A 19,562-nucleotide genomic window follows, 5' to 3' on the forward strand; every position below is an offset into this window, starting at 1 on the left:
TTTACTATTATAGTTAACTGTCCTAATTAAAATGACATCTCTACTGGTATTTGATACATGTTAAAATTAATAACAAGAGAATAAAGCACACCAAATAAAAGTTAGTGAATAAATAACACCAAACAGAAAACTGGACACCCATGTTAGTGAAACCTCAGTCAAGATCAAAGTGGTTTACAAAATTTTGCTCTGCAGTGTGCCAGTCAGCCTATGTCATTGGAAGAGACATGATTTAAGACAAGCAGTGACCACCAGAATCCTTCTGGAAACTCTGTATTGGCTACACTGACTTTCTTTTCCCCCTTTCTTTCTATGCCTACTTTTGAGTCTCTTCTATGCTATTTTCTTTTCCATTGGCTGCACTGGGTACTTGCCAAGTTCAGGCATGGAAATAAGATCGGGCTTCTACTGCTCTTCCATAAGATACATACCTGCAATACCTTCCTCAGATTTTCTTTTTTTCCCATATGATGATGGCTTATGTCTCCATAGTTTGATGATTCAAAGTAGAGCTGCATCTGATGAAACATCAACATAGAAGCATTGGTCAAGATTATTGCTCTGGGTCAGTTGGGATGGAGTTAATTTTCTTCACAGCACCCATATGGTGACATTATTTAGACTGCTGACCAAAACAGTGTTGATAACACACCAGTGTTTTAGCTGTCACTAAGCAGGGTTTACACAGTGTCAAGGCCTTCTCTGTGTCTCACTCCGTCTCCACAGCAAATAGGCTGGGGGTGGGGCAAGAGTTAGGGAGGAGACACAGCTTGGGCAGCTGACCCAAACTGTCTAAAGCAGTAGACCCTACAGTACATCATGCTCAGCAATAAAAGGTGGCAGAAGCAGAAGTTTTTCCAAAATAGCCATTGCTCAAGGACAGGCTGGACCTCATCTCCTGGAGGTGAGTTACTGGTTTTGCATCACTTGTTTCTTTTTGTTCTTTTCCCTTTATTCATATTGTAATTTAACCCCAGTCAGCATCTAAGCCCCATCCAGCCACTCACTCACTCCCCCACACTGGAATGTGAGAGATAATCAGAAGAATAAAAGTGAGAAAACTTAGGAGTTGAGATAAAAACAGATTAATAGGTAAAGAAAAAGCTGTGCATAAAGCAAAGCAAAACAAGGAATTTACTTGCCATTGGCAGGCAGGTGCTCAGCCATCTCCATGAAAGCAGGACTCCATCACACATAATGGTTATTTGGGAAGACAAACACCATCACTACAAACATCCTCCCCTTCCTTCTTTCCCCACCTTTTATTGCTGAGCACAATGTCATATGGTCTGGAATATCCCTTTGGTCAGTTGGGGTCAGCTGTCCCAGCCATGTCCCCTCCCAGCTTCTTGTGCACCCCCAGCCTACTCACTAGTGGGGTGGGGTGAGAAGCAGAAAAGGCCTTGGCTCTGTGTAAGCACTGCTCAGCAGTAACATCTCTGTGTTATCAACACTTCATCACAAATCCAGAACACAGCCCCATACTAGCTGCTATGAAGAAAATTCTCTCTACCCCACCAAAACTAGCACAATTTATTAAACTGTCTTTATCTCAATCTGCAAGGTTTTATTCTCACTTTTGTGAGAAAAATACTTCCAATTCTCTCACCCATTCCACTGAGGAAGGGGTGTGCAAGTGACTGGGGGAGGGGTTTACCTGCCAGCCAGGGTCAACCTACCACAGTTACTCAAATGATCTCTACCACGGCTGAGGAATCAAAAGTAACAGATTATAATCCCAATCCTGCCAATGTTTGATGACCTTTCATAACCCAGTCAATAAAGCTTCCTTTGCCTCTCTTACCTGCCTATCTGTCTATCTGTTGTGGTTTGAAATCAGCTAGTAGCCAGTCATCACATGGACAGCTGTTTACTCCCCCCTCCCTGGTGAAATAGGAGAGGGACAAAAGAAGAGATTTGTAGGTTGAATTAAAAAAAAATTAGTAATAGTAATAAAAAAAATGTAACAATAGTTAAGTACAAATGGGTAAACACAGCAGTGGATCATCAAGCGGCAACTGGTACACAGCCCATCCCCAGCAGCAAGCCAACCGCACCAGAAATCCCGCCACAGACTGGGAAAACGAAACGGAATGAAAGAGACCATGCATCCACCTATATACTGAGCATGACATCCCATGATATGGAATAGTCAGTGACCAATCCGGGCCTGGCCCTCTAGCTGTGCTCCCTCTCAGCCCAAGGAAAGTTAACTCTATCCTGGCCAAAACCAGGGCAGTCCGCACCCCTTTTTTGATACCATTTACACAGGTTCCAAATACATTCTAAGGAATCACCACCCCTTTTCCTGGGTATCACAGATATCATTGCCTCAGTCTATGGGCCATCCTTCCAAAATGTCTGCTGAGTTCGTTTAGTCCAGAACTTTGGATTCCATCAGTAATGGCAGTCTTTAAGGCCGGAGGAATTAAGTGAAGTTGGCTCAGTCCGTGGAGTGGGAGGATTTGGAAGTTGCAGGAGTATGTTGTGAGGCACCAGTTGTAATAACAGGGTTATTCGACAGTTCAATTCATTGGCTAATTTCACCTAAAATCAAATCTCCTTGATGCACACATCGGAATTCTCCATTCTTCTGCATTACACACCAAGTGCACCCAGGTCCTTGGGCAAAAGTAATCCCATGGATGGGTTTACATTTACCCACTGCAGGAGTAACCCAGATGGCCTTGCCCAGCATATTTTTAATGCACATTGAGGGGGCTTTATCCCCATCCACAGTATGTAGGAGGTTTGATTGATCAGGGCCAGCTTGCTTGGCAGATCCTCTGGTATTGACTAACCAGGTGGCTTTTGCTAAATGCACGTCCCAGTGTTTGGAAGTTCCACCACCCATTGCTCTCAGTGTAGTTTTTAGCAACCCATTGTATCACTCAATTTTCCCAGAGGCTGGTGTATGGTAGGGAATGTGATGTATTCATCAGTGCCATGTTCTTTGGCCCAAGTGTCTATGAAGTTGTGTCGGATATGTGTCCCATTATCTCATTCAATTCTTTCTGGTGTGCCATGCCACCACAAGACTTTCTTCTCAAGGCCTAAAATGGTGTTCCAGGCAGTAGCATGAGGCACAGCATAAATTTCTAACCATCCAGTGGCTGCTTCCACAACTGTAAGCACATAGGTTTTGCCATGCCAAGTTTGTGGGAGCATCATATAATCAGTCTCCTAGGCCACCCCATATTTATCTTTTAACCATCGTCCTCCATGCCAAATGGGCTTTCAACTGTTTGGCTTGCTTGATTGCTGCACACATCTCACATTCATGGATTATCTGTGCAGTAGCATCCATGGTTAAGTTCCCACTTTGGTCATCCATGAGTCAGTACAGACGTAGAGCACTGGACACCTTTCTTGCTCAGCGATATCCAAGGCCAGCTGGACGGCTTTCATCTCTGTGAACTGACTCGATTCACCTTCTCCTCAGCAGCTTCAGAAACCCATTGTGTGGGGCTCCACACAGCTGCCTTCCAACTTCTATGTTTTCCTCAATGTGACAGGACCCGTCAGTAAACAGGGCATATTGCTTCTCATTATCCAATAGCTCAGTGTATGGTGGGGCCTTTTCAGCACGTGCTCCCTCTTCCTCTGGCACCATTCCAAAATCTTTGCTTTCTGGCCAATTTGTGATCACTTCCAATATTCCTGGACAGCTGGGTCTCCCTGTTCGAGCCTGTTGTGTGATTCATGCGACCCATTTACTCCACGTGGCATCAGTTTCATGGTGTGCAGAGGGGACACTCCCTTTGAACATCCAGCCCAGCACGGGCAGTCGGGGAGCCAGGAGGAGCTGTGCTTCAGTAACAATCACCCCTGAAGCAGCTCAGACCCCTTCACATGCTGCCAGTATCTCCTTTTCAGTTGGATTATAGCCGTCTTCTGGTCCTCTGTATTCCCGACTCCAAAACCCCAGGGGTTGACCTTGGTGCTTTCTGCCAGAGACCCCAGGTAGGGCCATTCTCCCTGGATGCAGCGTAGAGAACATTTCTAACATCTTGTCGTGTAATAACTGGTACAAGGGCTACTGCATGAAATATTTCCTGTTTAATTTGTTCAAAAGCTTGTCGTTGCTCCGGGCCCCATCTAAAATAATTCTTTTTCTGAGTCACTTGATAGAGAGGGCATACAGTCTGATTGTAATTTGGAATGTGCAGTCTCCACAAACCCACAACACCTAAGAAGGCCCGCAATTCCTTTCTGTTAGTTGGTTGAGACAATAGCTGTTATTTTATTAATCACCTCTATTGGAATCTCACAATATCCATCTTGCCATCTCACTCCTAAAAATCGAATCTCTTGTGTAAGCCCTTTGACCTTACCATGCTTTACAGCAAACCCTGCTGTCAGAAGGGTTTGGATTATTCTCTCCCCTTTCTCAAAAACTTCTGCTGTATTACCCCATACAATGATGTCATCAATGTACTGTAAGTGTTTCGGGGCTTCACCCTGTTTCAGTGCAGCATGGATCAGTCCATGGCAAATGGTGGGGCTGTGTTTCCTCCCCTGAGGCAGTCAGTTCCACTGTATTGGACACCCCTCCAGGTAAAAGCAAACTGTACTCTGCAATCTGCTGCCAGAAGAATGGAGAAAAATGCATTGGCTGTATCAATCATGGCGTACCACTTGGCTGCCTTCGACTGTAGCTGATATTGCAGTTCCAGCATGTCTGGCACGGCAGCACTCAGCGGTGGTGTGACTTCATTCAGGCCATGATAGTCCACTGTCAATCTCCACTCTCCATTAGACTTCTGCACTGGCCATATGGGGCTGTTAAAGGGGGAGCGTGTCTTGATGATGACTCCTTGGCTCTCTGGTTGACAAATCAGTTTATGGATAGGGATTACAGAGTCTTGACTGGTGCAATATTGAGGTCGGTGTACTGTTGTAGTGGCAATTGGCTCCCATTGTTCTTCAACCCTCAGCAATCCCACAACAGAAGTACCCTCTGAAAGACCAGGCAACACATACAGCTGTTTAATTTCTCCTTTTTCCAAGGCAGCTATACCAAAAGCCCACCGATACACTTTTGGGTCCTTAAAATAATCTCTCCTGAGATAATCTATGCCAAGAATGCATGGAGCAGAGCATCTGGGCCATTCACAATGGGGTGTTTTTCCCACTCTTTTCCACTTAGGCTCACCTCAGCCTCCCATATAATCAGCTGTTGATACCACTCTGTCACTCCTGAAATCCAAATGTGTTCTGTCCCTTTAAAATTAGATTACATTAGGGTGCATTGAGCACCAGTGTCCACTGAAGCCTTATACTGCTGGGGGTTAGATGTGCCAGGCCATCGAATCCACACAGGCCAATAAACTCGACTCGACCTGGCTGGAGGCAGGGCCCCTCTAATATTGGTCATAATAACTGCTAATGACAAATGGGTTGGTGTGGTGTGCACGGGTTTCAGTCTCGTCTTGGTCACTCACTTCTTGTGAATACAAATCAGAAGCGCCTCTCATAGGATCGTAAGGAAAGTCAACCTTTCTACTCTGTTTGGCACTTGATTACTGGAAACTGGAGCAGCATTTCTCCTAAAAGAACTTTTTTTTTTTGTATTTGTTCTTCTTTCCAATTCACATACCCATTCTTCTAGAGGTAGGTGGGTTTTCCATCCCATTTCCTCATGTCTTCTCCATGGTCATGCAGACAATACCACAGGTTTCTTCATGGTGTACATCAGTTCTCTTGATTAGGGACTTTCTCCTAATGAGGTCCCAGTCTGTGCAGGTGGGGAGTAGGATGTCTCCTCTTTGAATTGCTGGAATTCTTGGAGTAGTTTTTCAACAGTCATGATAAGGGAGGAAGAGACTTTCTTCATATTACTGGAGTTGGAAAGCCAGTTCATCCACTGTTGGTCCCTCTTCATCTCTCCAGTCTGTTCTGCTAATGCACTGGGATATGATGATGGCATGCTTCATACAAAATTCCACTACATCGGTCAGGTGCATTGGACTTCATCTGGATGTGTGGGTAGCTGCACATTTTCTGGATCACAATAAACCATCTCCCACGTGGCTAATTCCATCAAGTATTGGATACCTCTCTCCATAGTGGTCCAATTACTTGGATGACATCTAAAATCTTCCTTGAAGGGATACCTCTCCCTCACACTTTACAGAAGTTGCCTCTAAAGACTGAGATTTTGTGTCATTTTTCCAATTGCCTTAGCAAAACTGCAGTAACAATAGTAAGTCCAAACAGCTAAAATACAGCAGTGGCTCACTGAGCAGGGACCAGTACACAGCCCATCCCCAGCGGTGACCCTGACCACACCAGAAATCCCACCGCACTGACTGGGAAACCTAAACTGGCCATGAGAGAGCACGGTCTGCCTATATACTGAGCATGATGTCACATGATCTGGAATACTCCAATGATTGATCCAGGCCTGCCCCTCTAGCTGTGCCCCCTCTCAGTACAAGGAAAGTTAACTCTATCCTTGCTGAAACCAGGACGCTATCTTCAGTGAGTGCAGGAAAGAAAGTCCAGGGAACTGAAGGCTGCTAGTCATCTTCATCCCAGCAGTGCACCCCTGCAACAAAGAAAACTAAGTACATACTGGACTGTCCTAGCAGCAAGTCAAAGAAAGTTACCTTTTTCTCTCTCTTTGGCCTTTATCAGACCACAGGTGGAATATTATTATTTTGGCTTCCACCTATAAGAGACACATTGACATGTTGGTGCAAGACCAGCAAAGGGTGACCAACGTGGTCAGTGCTCAAGCAGATGACGTGGGAGGAGAGGGTGAGAGAACTGGATTTGTCAAGACTCAAAAAGGGAAGATTACAGGACCATCTCTTGTTATCTGCAACTACTGGAATTGAAGAGCCAAAGGTGCACCTCCAGGAAGTGCTGAAATCCTCTCACTATTAATTTTCATGTGAATTAAGTATCATCAGAGCTATGACTTTCATTACAACAGCTGTTAATTATAATAGCAAATAAAAATTATACCAATATATAATTCTAGATTTTCTTGTGTGATAGAGAATTTCAGTTTTAAAGGGGTGACTGCAATTTGCTGTTCTTTCAGCTTGCCTGTTTGTGACACCACAAAGGGCAACAGGCACCAGTTGCAACAAGGAAAATTCTGTCTAGATATTAGGAGAAAATGTAGATAGCAAGGGTGGTCAAACAGTGAAACAGCTGCCCAGAAAGACTGTGAAAGATTCAAACTGATTAGACAATATGCAACTTCATTGATGGTGGCTTCACTGATGATGTAAGATGGCAATTGGACCATATGCCTTATCCTGCTAAGCATGTTACAGGGGAAGGGAGGGGGAGGGAGTTGAAGCACAATGTATAAAAAAGTGTCCATAAAATACTTGATTTCTTTGTTCATCAAATAATGTTACAGTCCTTTCTGAGAGGCATCTAAGTTTATAGGTTTACCTTTGCAAAACAGTGCCTAAACATCCTGTCTTTCCTCTAGCTTCCAAATTAACTGAAAAATGATCTGTGTATATTGACTAAGGCCAGAGGGTATCTCATATGGGACCTGCAGAATTGGATGCATCTTCCCCATCATGAAACATAAAATATCCATCATGACAAATGAGTATTTTAAGAAGGTGTGTCTCACAGCAGGAAATGTCTGTTGATACCTTTTAAAATACATATAAAAAATTAAAGCATGTATTCTACAGTACATGCTAATTTGCTCAGATTTAAATGTGACTTAGTTGACTTGAAAATTCTTTATATGAAGCACTATACCCACTAAAAATACCTCACAAGAATTGTAAATAAATAGCTATATGAAGACAAAACAGACATAATTTTATTCTCAAAATATTGTTATGAAACAGACAAAAAAAATCTAGCTAGTCTCATTAATTTTAGCAGTCTAATCAAAAGTTAACAAACTTTTTATTAATCCAGTTGCAGTAGTGCTTACACTCATAGCCCACACTGAAAATGAAAAACCTCAGTAGTAACAATAGCCTTAAAATTATTATACAGAAAGTCCTACCACTACCTTCCTGTTCTCTGGTGTCATCTTCACCCTTCCATTGCCCCTCAGGCTCCTATGGTTGGCAGTTCCAGTGTTCCTCAGTGAACCATCAGTGTCTCCAGTACTTCACCCAGGGGTGTTTTCTGCCTGTGGTGAGGACCCCTTTTTCTTCAGTCTTGGGCCTGCTTAGGTTTATTTTCCTGTCTTTCCTAAGCACACCATGAGCACAGCCCCAGCACACGCCAGGGAGGTGAGACTCACTCCCTCCCAGGCAGCCAGGGCAGCCAGCACCACCCGACTGGGCTGGCCCTGCACCCCAGACCTTGTGCCCCACAGAGCCCTGAAGCTTCTGCTTGGAGTCAAAGAAATTGTATTCACCGGGCTACAATAATATTAAACAACAACAGAAAATTTTTAAAAGATCTGTTTTGAACCATAATGAATTTTACAAAATCAGCTATTTACTGGTATCTGTAGGAGACCCTCCGGCAAAATACCTTTGATAATACTTACACTGCATATTGATGAGAATGTTTTAATATACAATTTAATTATATAATTTATATATAATTCTGTATAATGCCATAAGTGCTACAGAAACTTTTCTCTGTACTAAATTCTACAGAATCCTAAAGACAGGTTTATCAATTTTTATTGGTTTTATTCAAACTCCTTGTAAAATCCGCATGACTTTTGCAAAATGGAAGAAAGTTTTCTGTATCTAAGCATTCTGGATTTAGTGGTATCAGGATTATTTTGAATTATATCAAACCTGCACAGTCTGTATCTTCTATATGGGCAAGATCTGAATTCAGCTTTATATCAGCTGGGAGAAATAGTTACTTAATCAGGACCGTATATTTTTATGTTCCCTGAGACAGCTGGGGTAACTCCAATTAGAACTTGTAAATCTGATTTATCAAGGCCTGACTTTCCGAGGTTCAGATCTGTAGTGATATTTCGTCTCACTAAGCTTTGAATTATTCTGGACATAAGGAAATTAATTTTCTGCAACTTAATAGAAACTCAGAACCTGCTAACATGAGAAAATCCTGCTACTTCAACTATTATCAGTACAAAGAAGCGAATGAGTAGTACACTAGTATGTGATTCTATACTATAAGACTTTTTGTACAAAGCAGAGAAAGGAACTTTGTAATTATTGTGTGCCTTGAATTGTCTGAAAATTATCACTACTGAAGAAATGCAAACATGATGTAAATTAATAATTTGTTTTGAAAGAAGTAGTCTGGCAGACAAGCACAAGAAATATTTATATAAATTTAGTCAAAACACTACCAGTGTCAGTTTGTACACTTCTATTTTCACTATGATCACATGTAACTATTCATCTTAAGCTCATAAGGACACTTTGGGAGAATTAGTCATAACAGTATTTGCTGTATCACAGAAAATGAACTCTGAGTGTGCTGGGTTTGTGTGTGTGGTGGGGTTTTGGTAGCAGAGAAGGGGTTACAATGGTGGTTCCCTGTGAGAAGCTTCTTGAAGCTCCCCCAGTTCCAAGTTAGATCTGCCTCTGGCCAAGGCCAAGCCAACTAGCGATGGTGGCTGCAGCTCTGTGATAACATATTTAAGAAGGGGAACCTGGAAGTAGAAGTTGGAGTGGTGGAAAGAAGTTGTGAGGAGGACATCTATGCAAACATCATTGAGGTCAGTGGAAGAAAGGAGGATGAAGATGGGGACGTGTTCTAGTGCACCACCACCCACCACCCCCCCGCAGCCCATGTGGAGAGGGTAGGTCCAGCCCTCTGCAGCCCATGGAGGTCACCAGTGGAGCAGATGCCCACCCAGAGCTGATGGCTGCACCCAAAAAAGGCTGGGACTCTGTGAGAAGAAGCCCCCGCTGTTGTAGTTCAGTGTTGGGAGGACTGCAACACGTGGGAGGGATACATACTGGAGCAGCTCAGGAAGGGCCTGTGGCCCACGGGAAGGACGCACACCAGAGAAATTTCTTGGAGGACTGTCTCTCATGGGAGGGGAACAGCACTGCACAGGGGAGAATGTGAGCAGTCCTGCCCCAGAGGAGGAAGGAGCAGTAGAGTGACTGTAATCCCTATACCCTACCCCCTGCACCTCTGGGGTAGAGAAGGTAGAGAAATTGGGAGCAAAACAGCTCAGGAAGAAGGGAGGGATGGGGGAGAATGTTTTTTTAAGATGTCATAATGCTTCTCACTGTCCTACTCTGTCTGTTAAATGTTGTTGTTAGTGTGAATTAATTTTATGTTCTTTTTCTTCCCCTAACAACCATAATAGGTGAATCATCCCTCCTGCCTTTATCTCAATTCTTGAGCATTTTGCTCTATTTTCTCCTTCCCATTTTTGAGGAGGAAGGAGTGGGTGAGCAGCTCTATGGTGGTGCTCAGTTGCCCTCTGGGCTCAAACCACAACATTGAGAAACTTATTAAGGGAAGTTTCTGATTTACAATCCTTCTTTACAAATACAAAAATACAAAACTGTTGTGGTTTGACCTTGGCTAAATGCTGTGTGGAGTCCCACAAGACAAGTCATCGAGGCCACTGAAGAAGAGGGCGAGTCAAGTCAATTTGCAGAAGTAAAAGCAATCCAACTAGCCCTAGAGACTGCTGAATGAGAAAAGTGGCCAGTACTGTATCTTTACACTGACTCCTGGATGGTGGCTAATGCCCTGTGGGGTGACAGAAGACCAATTGGCAGCGCAGAGGTAAACCCATCTGGGCTGCTGCAAAAATCTTCTCAAGACTCAGGCTGCCCAAATTAATGATGTTTCTTTTTTAATGAAGTTCATTTTTAATTATGGTTGTTTTCACTTTGCTATGTATGCAGAAAGAAAAATAGTATGAATATATAGAATATTCAAATATAATGGTATTACTATTCATATGGGTTTTCAAGTATAATATCAATGTAAGAAGAATAGTTCTGGGACAGATCAGAAGCTGCTCCAGCCCAGCACTTGCAGTTTACAGAACCCTATAGGAATTTCCTTATCTTCTTACAGAAAAAGCAAGAGTTTCTTAGTGGTTTCACTACTGTCAACAATTTGAAGCTCAGGGATGTACTTAGCAAGAGATGACACTTTAATATATAAAACCCCCAACCTCTTCCATGAGCTCTCCTAGTCTCCCTTACAATCAGGTACTTTTTAGCATCTAGAATGGGAATCCCTAACCCCAACTGCTTTTTGTATGCTAAAACATCTCCTAGAACATAAATTATTAACATGGACCTCTACAGCTTCCATGAAGAGGTCTTAAGACCTCATGCAATTTGGACAGCACAGTAAAACTGTACTTAGTATGGCAAGGACAGAAAAAAAAAAAAAAAAAAAAAGTTTTGTAATGGCATTAGACTGAAGCATTGGACATCCTGTTTCCAAATCTAACTTCAGACTTCTAGGTATTGTTTGACTAAACAGTTATTCTGTGCATCCGTTCTCTCTCTCTCAAAAAAAAAAGGCTATTCATCTTGTGTGCTTTGTCTGCAAAGAGTTCAGGAAGGTATTCTTTTAACTGTCTGCTATGTACTATCTTCTGCAGTGTCTAGAGGCACAGGGTATTATTGTGGAGCTTCTACAACACCATGCAAAACCAACAGCCTAGAAACATATTTCTTGTGAAGAAGTAGAGAGGAAGATTTAGAATCAATATAGCATTAGCCACCTTTTACTGTCGTTAAGACTTACCAACTCGTGCTTTTCATAACATTAATTTAGCTTTCCTTAAATAGAATCATGGGTAGAAGTGAAATATAGTAGGGAGCACTCATTTCTTAACTCTGCAGAAATGAAATTTTACTTGCATAGGACAGAGAATTCTATCGTGATAAATTGCAGCACTATTACTAAGCCATTATGTGCTTTTATGATTGTGGTTTGTGCATAGTAAATCCTGTTGAAAAACAAAACAAAAACAAGCACAGCCCACCAATTCTGTATACTTTGAAGAAAAACACATTTTCATGGATGGGAATTTTTTCATAAATATAAAGCATCTCAAAATTATTTTCCAGTAAAATTCAAAAGAATTAAACCAATGAGGGAAAAATACTAAACATTCTGACATCATTAACATGAAGGGAATAATACAAAATATTCTATTAAAAAAAAGTTATGTCATCCGATTAATAAAAAAACCCCTTTAACCGCAGGGAACATACATAAGAGTGTTTTTGGCAGTACACAAAAGAAATTCTTAAAAAAGCTGTTGAATGAGTCTCAAATCTTAGACTTTTATAGCCATGATGACCATAAAATGCTATTGCTAACTGTACAATTAACTTAGAACTTCTAAGTATCATCTGATGAAGTTATGATATGGATTTAAAAAACTATCTTATTTTAATTTCAACTATGGTTCTGTCTGTATTAGGGGTGGTGAGAATATTTTCAACCATACAGTGGATATGACATAAAATATCAGTTTGCTGTTCCCAAAGTTTTATGGAAGAACTCAGAAATGATCTAATTCTACAGAAGAATTGAAGTAAACATAAACAGAAAAATAGAAAATACACTTGATAAAATCACTTATACACATAAATTTCTACCTTGATTGAAAATATTGAACAATACATTAAATGTTAATTAATATTCTCTGTTGACAATTAACGAGGTGAATGACATTAACCTAAAGAATGAAGTATCTCAGGGAACCTCCAGTGACTGGTAGGCCTGTAAATGTGTTATTTTTCTATTACTTGTAGAAGACCACAGGCTCTACACTGCCCTGTAAGTTATTAATATAGAAATTAAAAATTAGAGATTGTTGAAAAAAACTAAAAATGACAAAAGCTTTCCCATAAAATAGATGGGTTTTGCCTTACTTTCAGTTGCTACTTTTCCCTACAGAATTATACTTTTCAGTATGACTCCTACAGAAGCCATCTACCCATCTGGTTGTGCTCTCCTCCTCTGTTGTTCATCATCCAATTTCAAAACAACTTAAAAACAAGAACTGTTAAAAGTCTTCTTTAGTCAAGAAATTGCCTTGTGAGATTACTTAGTTCTGCTGTGCTCATACAGGTTTACCTTGACTGTCAGGTTGGCAGTAATTTTTAACATTTCATAAAAATGTTTAAATCATGTCTAACTGGTATTCTGTAAATGACTTCACTGAAGGTCCTAATGTTAATATCAATATATTTTAAAATTAAATTTAAAAAATAATTCATAAAAACTAAATATTGCTATAGATAAAGTTAAAGGATTGATGATACAGAGGAAAACCAAACACAGGAATCATTACTGCTTGTTTTAAGTGTCAAGACATAGTCTTTCTGGAAATCTTAAGTATTACATTTTGGTCATACTATATACTTTGGTTATGCTAGACTATACAATACAAAGCAAGGAAAAATAAACCCTATCAATTTTAAGCAGATAGGTACTTGCTAATTCAACAATATATATCTATGTACTCTGTTGACTAGCACAGGAACCACTTCCAAAACCAGGATTATTAGTCAGGTGTATAATTAGTGCTAGTGTATAATCTCCTAACAATTTCTACTAACATCTTCTTTTAAATGGACACATTTTACTTCCTGAAATTGGACATCAGTGTGATATTTTGCTACAGATTTACAACATGAAAGTGATAAACTAAAACCCAATGATGATATAAAACTGCTACATGGAACTTTATAGACAACAATAATTTTTTTTTTCTTCCCCCAGTAGTTAGAAATATAACTCTCCATTCAGGAATATCACAATATTTTTGGTGTGTATTCAAACCCCTTTTGTTTCACTGAGGAAAATAGGGTAAAAAAAGACATCTGCAGTATTGGAGTAAATTCAGAGGCTGGGTGACTTAAACAAACTTAACAAAGTTTTTAAGTGTGACCTGTATCTTAATAGAAGAGTTTTTCTGGATTGTGTCCTTAATGTTTTCATTAATTTGCTGAGGTTCAAATTGCTTACATGGAAAACTCACATTAAAGATGTATTTAGCTGCAGAGATACATGAAAAGATGCAAATGCATCTAGATGATGTTTCTTTTAAACACATGCCTCCCAGCCTAATTTTTTAGTTATTTCGCTATATGACTTATGTCAGATGCTGGAATTCTCTTTATTTTGAGCCAGATTGCATTTGTCAATGGAGTTTTCTATCAGTCTTTTTTAAAATATAACTATGTATTATTAGATTATTTTCTTTGTGCTTGTAAAACTCCTTGTGACTATGTGCTCACTGTGGGCTGCATCTGTTTCTTTGCATCTTTTCCCTTTTTCATTCAGATTAATCAATCACCTTTCTGAATATTCTGAAACTCCTATCTAACCTGCACACCCAAATTTCATTTACATGGAAACCCATCGAGCAAGAAATCATAGGGTGTAACTGCCTCATCTCAATGCAGAACCTACAGCACATGGATCTGCAGGATCTGCATAATGCTTTTAAGTCTCACAGCAAAGATTGCTTATGTGATCACCTATCTGTCTCTAGAGCAAAATCATCATACTCTGTGAAATTAAAACAATGGTGGAAGAAAGGAGTACAGTATCCTTTATGCTCTCCTTGCTGACAGTGCTTTTGCAGAGCTCCACTCCACAGGGCAAATAGCTCCAGTTTGCCAGACCTTCACTCAGGAAGACATAAATAAATATTAGCATGCATAATGCATTCTATATTTAAAACTGAAAAAGATTATTTAATTTCTGAAGATTAATAAGTATATACAGTGAAAACAGACACTATAAAGAGAGACAGATATGCTTGTTCCTGCCCATGAGCCAGTTACAGTACGACTGTAGAGTAGCTGGGCATTTCTGCTTTCAAGAACTCCAAATTATCAGCATGGTGAGCAAAGGCTGTCGTCTCGAAAGTATTTGCTTGTGGCTCTGACCTATCACAGATGAGACTGCACAGTTCATACTTCTGGAGCATGAGGAAGCTGTTAATAAGTTTGCAAGGGAAGACTAGAATAAATCTCTCGAAGCACAATATAGCCCTCTCAGTTTAATTAGCAGACCATGTATGTACAAAAGCATGGCACACATCAGATGTGTTTCAAAACCTGTAATGACTGGCATAATATGCTAAGTAGTTGTCAACAAACTCAGATGAATTGCTGATACACATTCCATAATGATTTGTTAGTAAAACCACAGCAGAAAGACAAGAGACTAACATTCAGTGGACCCACAGATGTTGCTCAAAAGATTTTGGGCCACAGTAAACTACCAGTTATGCTCTTATAAATGCAGATCAACTTTTTAAAAATCAATTTATTTCCTTTTGAATAAAACCTAAGTAAGACAGATCAGAATCGGGCCTTTCAAATATAAAGAGAAAATTTGAGATATAGAAAAGGGAAATATCCCCTGAGGATAAACAACTGACTATCTATAATGAAAATCAGAAAGCTTTGTTGTTGGGTTCTGGAGAAAAGGATTCATTGTCTATAGAAATACTATTCCTGTTCATTATGTTTTCAACAATGTAATCACATTTATAAAATTTTGCTTACATGCTCACTAGTATAGTCCAGCCCTCAGCAATTAATACACTAATTGTTTGATACAGATAGCTATAAAGTACTCTTAATTACACAGATCATTTGATGAGAAAAGAAAATTATTTCATTCTGCAGCTAATGTGAAGAAAAATGCTTAAAATTGATAGCTTTGCTCAGTACAGAAAATAATAGGAAAAAAATTGTTCACATTTTGAAAAGCAGAGAAGTAGGAGAGTAATAAAAGCAGATGTTCACACAATTGCACAAGAGCTCTATAAAGTTTGCACTGCTGTAGCTGCAGTAGCTAGTTAGTGTTATCTGTGTTGCAACCTGCCTGATGCCACTGCTATAACTGATTATAGCAAGAGGTATGTTCTGTTTTCACAGGAAAACTGAGAAAGAATCTCAGGTTTTCTTATAAGTCATGAGCTCAGCAAAATACCCCTATGAGTTTATGAAACAGAGAACACACACGTATTATGTCTTGTGCAGTGCTAGATATACCGCCATTGCTTACCAAGTGCAGTCACCACCATTCAGGCTAGAAAACATGTTTGTGGAAATATGACATAAAATTGAGAAGAATTTTTAACAATATGTCTGTATCTTTCAGATTTATTAATTTGGTATAAAACCAGACAAAATTCAGGAGTTTTGGTGGGGAGGCTGCCTGGCTTTGGTTTGTTGTTTTTTGTTTGGGGTTTGTTTTCTTTTTTTCAGCTGTTGAGTAATCCTAACCTTCAAATTAAAATAATATATATACAGAGAGAGATATGAAATTAAACCAAAAAAAAAAAAAAAATCGCTGAATCTGAGGCAAAATTAAAGCTATGAAAGATAGGAGAGAATAACAAATTCCCTCTAACACACACCAAAAAAACCCAAAACAAAACACAGAAGCTTTTGGAAAACTGAAGGGTAAAAGCAGTTTAAATTATATAAATTCTGGGATTTCAAAGACTTGTGAGACAGCCTATGCAAAATGCAGTCTTCAAATTAGCCTTGCATATATAGCTGATATCTTTATTTAAAAGTCTTAATATGCTTATTTAAATATTTTTTCTTATTTACATATTTTAATAGAAAATTGCATGATATCTTTAAGAATTTTTCCATGTAATATTGCTTTCTCTATATTCTGTATTTTTAAAACAAGCTCCATAGATCCCCTGTTGACATTTTAGATAATTCTATTTAGCACCTTTTCTCTGGAGAGTCTGGCTAAACTGTAAGAGTCATAACAAAGAACAGCATGGTCCTTAAAGAAGCTCTGCAACACATGTGAAAAACAAAGATAAAAGATATTCTTTAGCAAGGTTAGTTTAGGATTTCTGTGGATCTGCAGAGAGCTCTTACCAGAGCCAAAGGATTACCATTCATGTTATCCACTCTACAGCTGAAGGCTTGTGATAGTTGTGCACATATTCCATTAAATTTTTGTTTTTCACTATCACTCCCCATATTGAAAGAGACCACACAGCAAGGCACAATGGAAGTGCAAACTCAGGACAAAAGTTAAGGAAAAAGAAATAAAATAAAATATTTTGCTTAGGCCAGCCATGTACAGTCTTCTAAAGATATGAACTGTTGGTATTCCATCTGCTTTGTATAAATCCCTGCTCTGAATTGTGTATGGGACTGGGTTAACCTCAGTTTAATTAATATATTTTAAATGAAATTACTTCAAATTTATAACAGTAAAAATGAAATGTACTGTATCTTGGTTTTAATATCTTTAATGAACATACCCTATGAAGTAACATATTATCTTTAGAATGTGATTAATTTCATTACATACCAAGAGTAATAAATACAAAAGTGACCAAATATTGGAGGTGTGAACTTGATTGGCTTTGCAAACAGATAGCTAGATAATGTTTCTATAAATTATTATACTGTTTTGGGGGTTTTGTTTTGTGTTTTGTTTTTTTTTTTTCCCTTTTGGCAGCTTACTATGTTAGAAAATAAATCTGATTTACACACCATATTACATGTGAAATTTACAATAGTTAATAAAAGAATGGATAGTGAAAGTTTAAAATAAATGGTCTGACTGCCCCGTTAATAAGGTCAAAATAATCAATTTTTGATAAGAAAAAAATTAATAAATTACCAGTTTTTGAAAAAAAATAATAGATGCTGTTCAATATAGCATTGCTATGTTAATTAGCCATATGTTACCTCAATTCTTTGAATGAAAGGTTTCCTCAGAAAGATGCAATCTAGAGCTAAGGTAACACTTTTCCAATACTAGTGAATCATAAGGAAAAGGTACTCTTATATCCTTTTGAAATTAATTATCTTCTACTCTTCCTACCTTTCTCCTCTTTTATTCAGAAATTAATATCCAGAGTGAAGTCAGGTCACAAATTCGAAAATTAGATTCAAAAATAACTGATGTTATTTCCAGCCATTTATTCTAACTTGAAAATGGTTGACTTCTATGTTCACATGTCCTATATTGAACAGTAATGTACTTGGAGACATAAAATATTAAAGATGTCCTGAAAAAAAACTAAAAATTATTTTACTGTACACCATAACTTCAGAATTTGTTGTTGTCCTAAAATACATAAAAATGTATTCATATACTTTTTAATACATAGTGCTGTATCTAGTTTAGCATAAATAAACAGAAGCTCCAAAGAATCACTGGAGTATAAAAACTTTTTTTCTAAGTTCTTTTCTGGCAGTAGTTGCCTTGATAAACCATGTTTAATGTTAGCTGGATTTAACTCCGCAAACAATGTCAAAATTCACAGGTAAGAAAACATCAAGAACCAAAGTTGCCTCATGACACTGGAATAAAATGCAACTAAGAGCTTCTTTATGAAACTTTCAGAAAAATCCTCAGCAATTCACAACCAAAAAAACCCCAAACCCCACATATAAACATAAAACCAAGGCACAAACAAACAAACACCACCCTGCCCAACTCCCTCAGTTCAAACAGTATTGTGTCAGACTTCTCATTTTAGTCAGTGAATTACAAGAAAGGATGCATCAACATACTTAACACCAAAATCTGATCTAAAAGAGTGCAAATTGTCCATCTCAGAAAGCCAAATCATCCTGCATTGGCCTTGTAACACTTGATTGCTATGGAAGGATTGGCATTAGTACCATTAGTAAATTCAAGTTTTAGTAGAAATATTTTTAATTTAGTTTTTGCATGATGGTCATAGCAAATAAGACTTATACATAGTCTTTTGAAGATAGACTGAAATGATTATTTGGGCCTGGAATTGGTTTGAAATGTTCACAAACGTTTGTACACTTTAGAGAATGTAAGACTTCGAATCACAGAGATGCTTTATAGTGTGTAAGGTTAGACACATCAACCAAGTCTATAAAGTCTCAAAGCATGTTAGTTCTTTCACTTACTTAAAGAAACACTATTCAAACACATATTAGCATACCACCTTACTTAATTTTCCTGTTGATAGATTTTTGCTTATTCAAATACTTGTTATTTTTAAAAAATCATTTTAAAACACTTTAAAAGTTAAGCTAATAATTTTATATTTCACAAGACCCGAGTGTCCTCTTATATGCAAGATTCTTTCTGATGCAATTTAAAATTAGCAGCTTCTGAAACATCTGCCAGAGAGAGATGCTTTGGACATTGTTAATTGCTAAATCATGTGCAGCTGTACACATTTTTGATAGCCCTTATAGCTCACAAAACTGCTTCAACAGCCATAAATCTAAACAATTCCTTCTATTATAATCAGTCTTATGTTTTTATACACAAAAACAATGCTTGCAGGTTCAGATGCGTAAATTTTAAAAAGCTTCTGTTTAGTAGATTGCATCTATTTTGAGATACAGTGATTTTTCTTGAGATTGTAATAGTAAGGAAAACATTGGAAAAAATAGATCTTGTTCTTCTGTGGAAAATAACATCCTCTTTGCAATCATTTCTAGAATATGCCAGGAAAGAAACTGCTTTCAAATGTCAAAGAACTTGAGTTTTTAATATATAGAGAAGAACTAGTTATGAAATCCATTATAGTTTTGTACTTCTTTGGGACCCCAGCAGCAGAATAGTGACCCAGATCACCAGGAAAGAATAATTTAAACCAATGGAAGAAGTAGAAACATAGAACTCTGACGGGGGGGGGG

This window comes from Athene cunicularia (assembly GCF_003259725.1).
Source record: "Athene cunicularia isolate RWA chromosome 2 unlocalized genomic scaffold, athCun1 chr2_part1, whole genome shotgun sequence".
Lineage (NCBI taxonomy): Eukaryota > Metazoa > Chordata > Aves > Strigiformes > Strigidae > Athene > Athene cunicularia.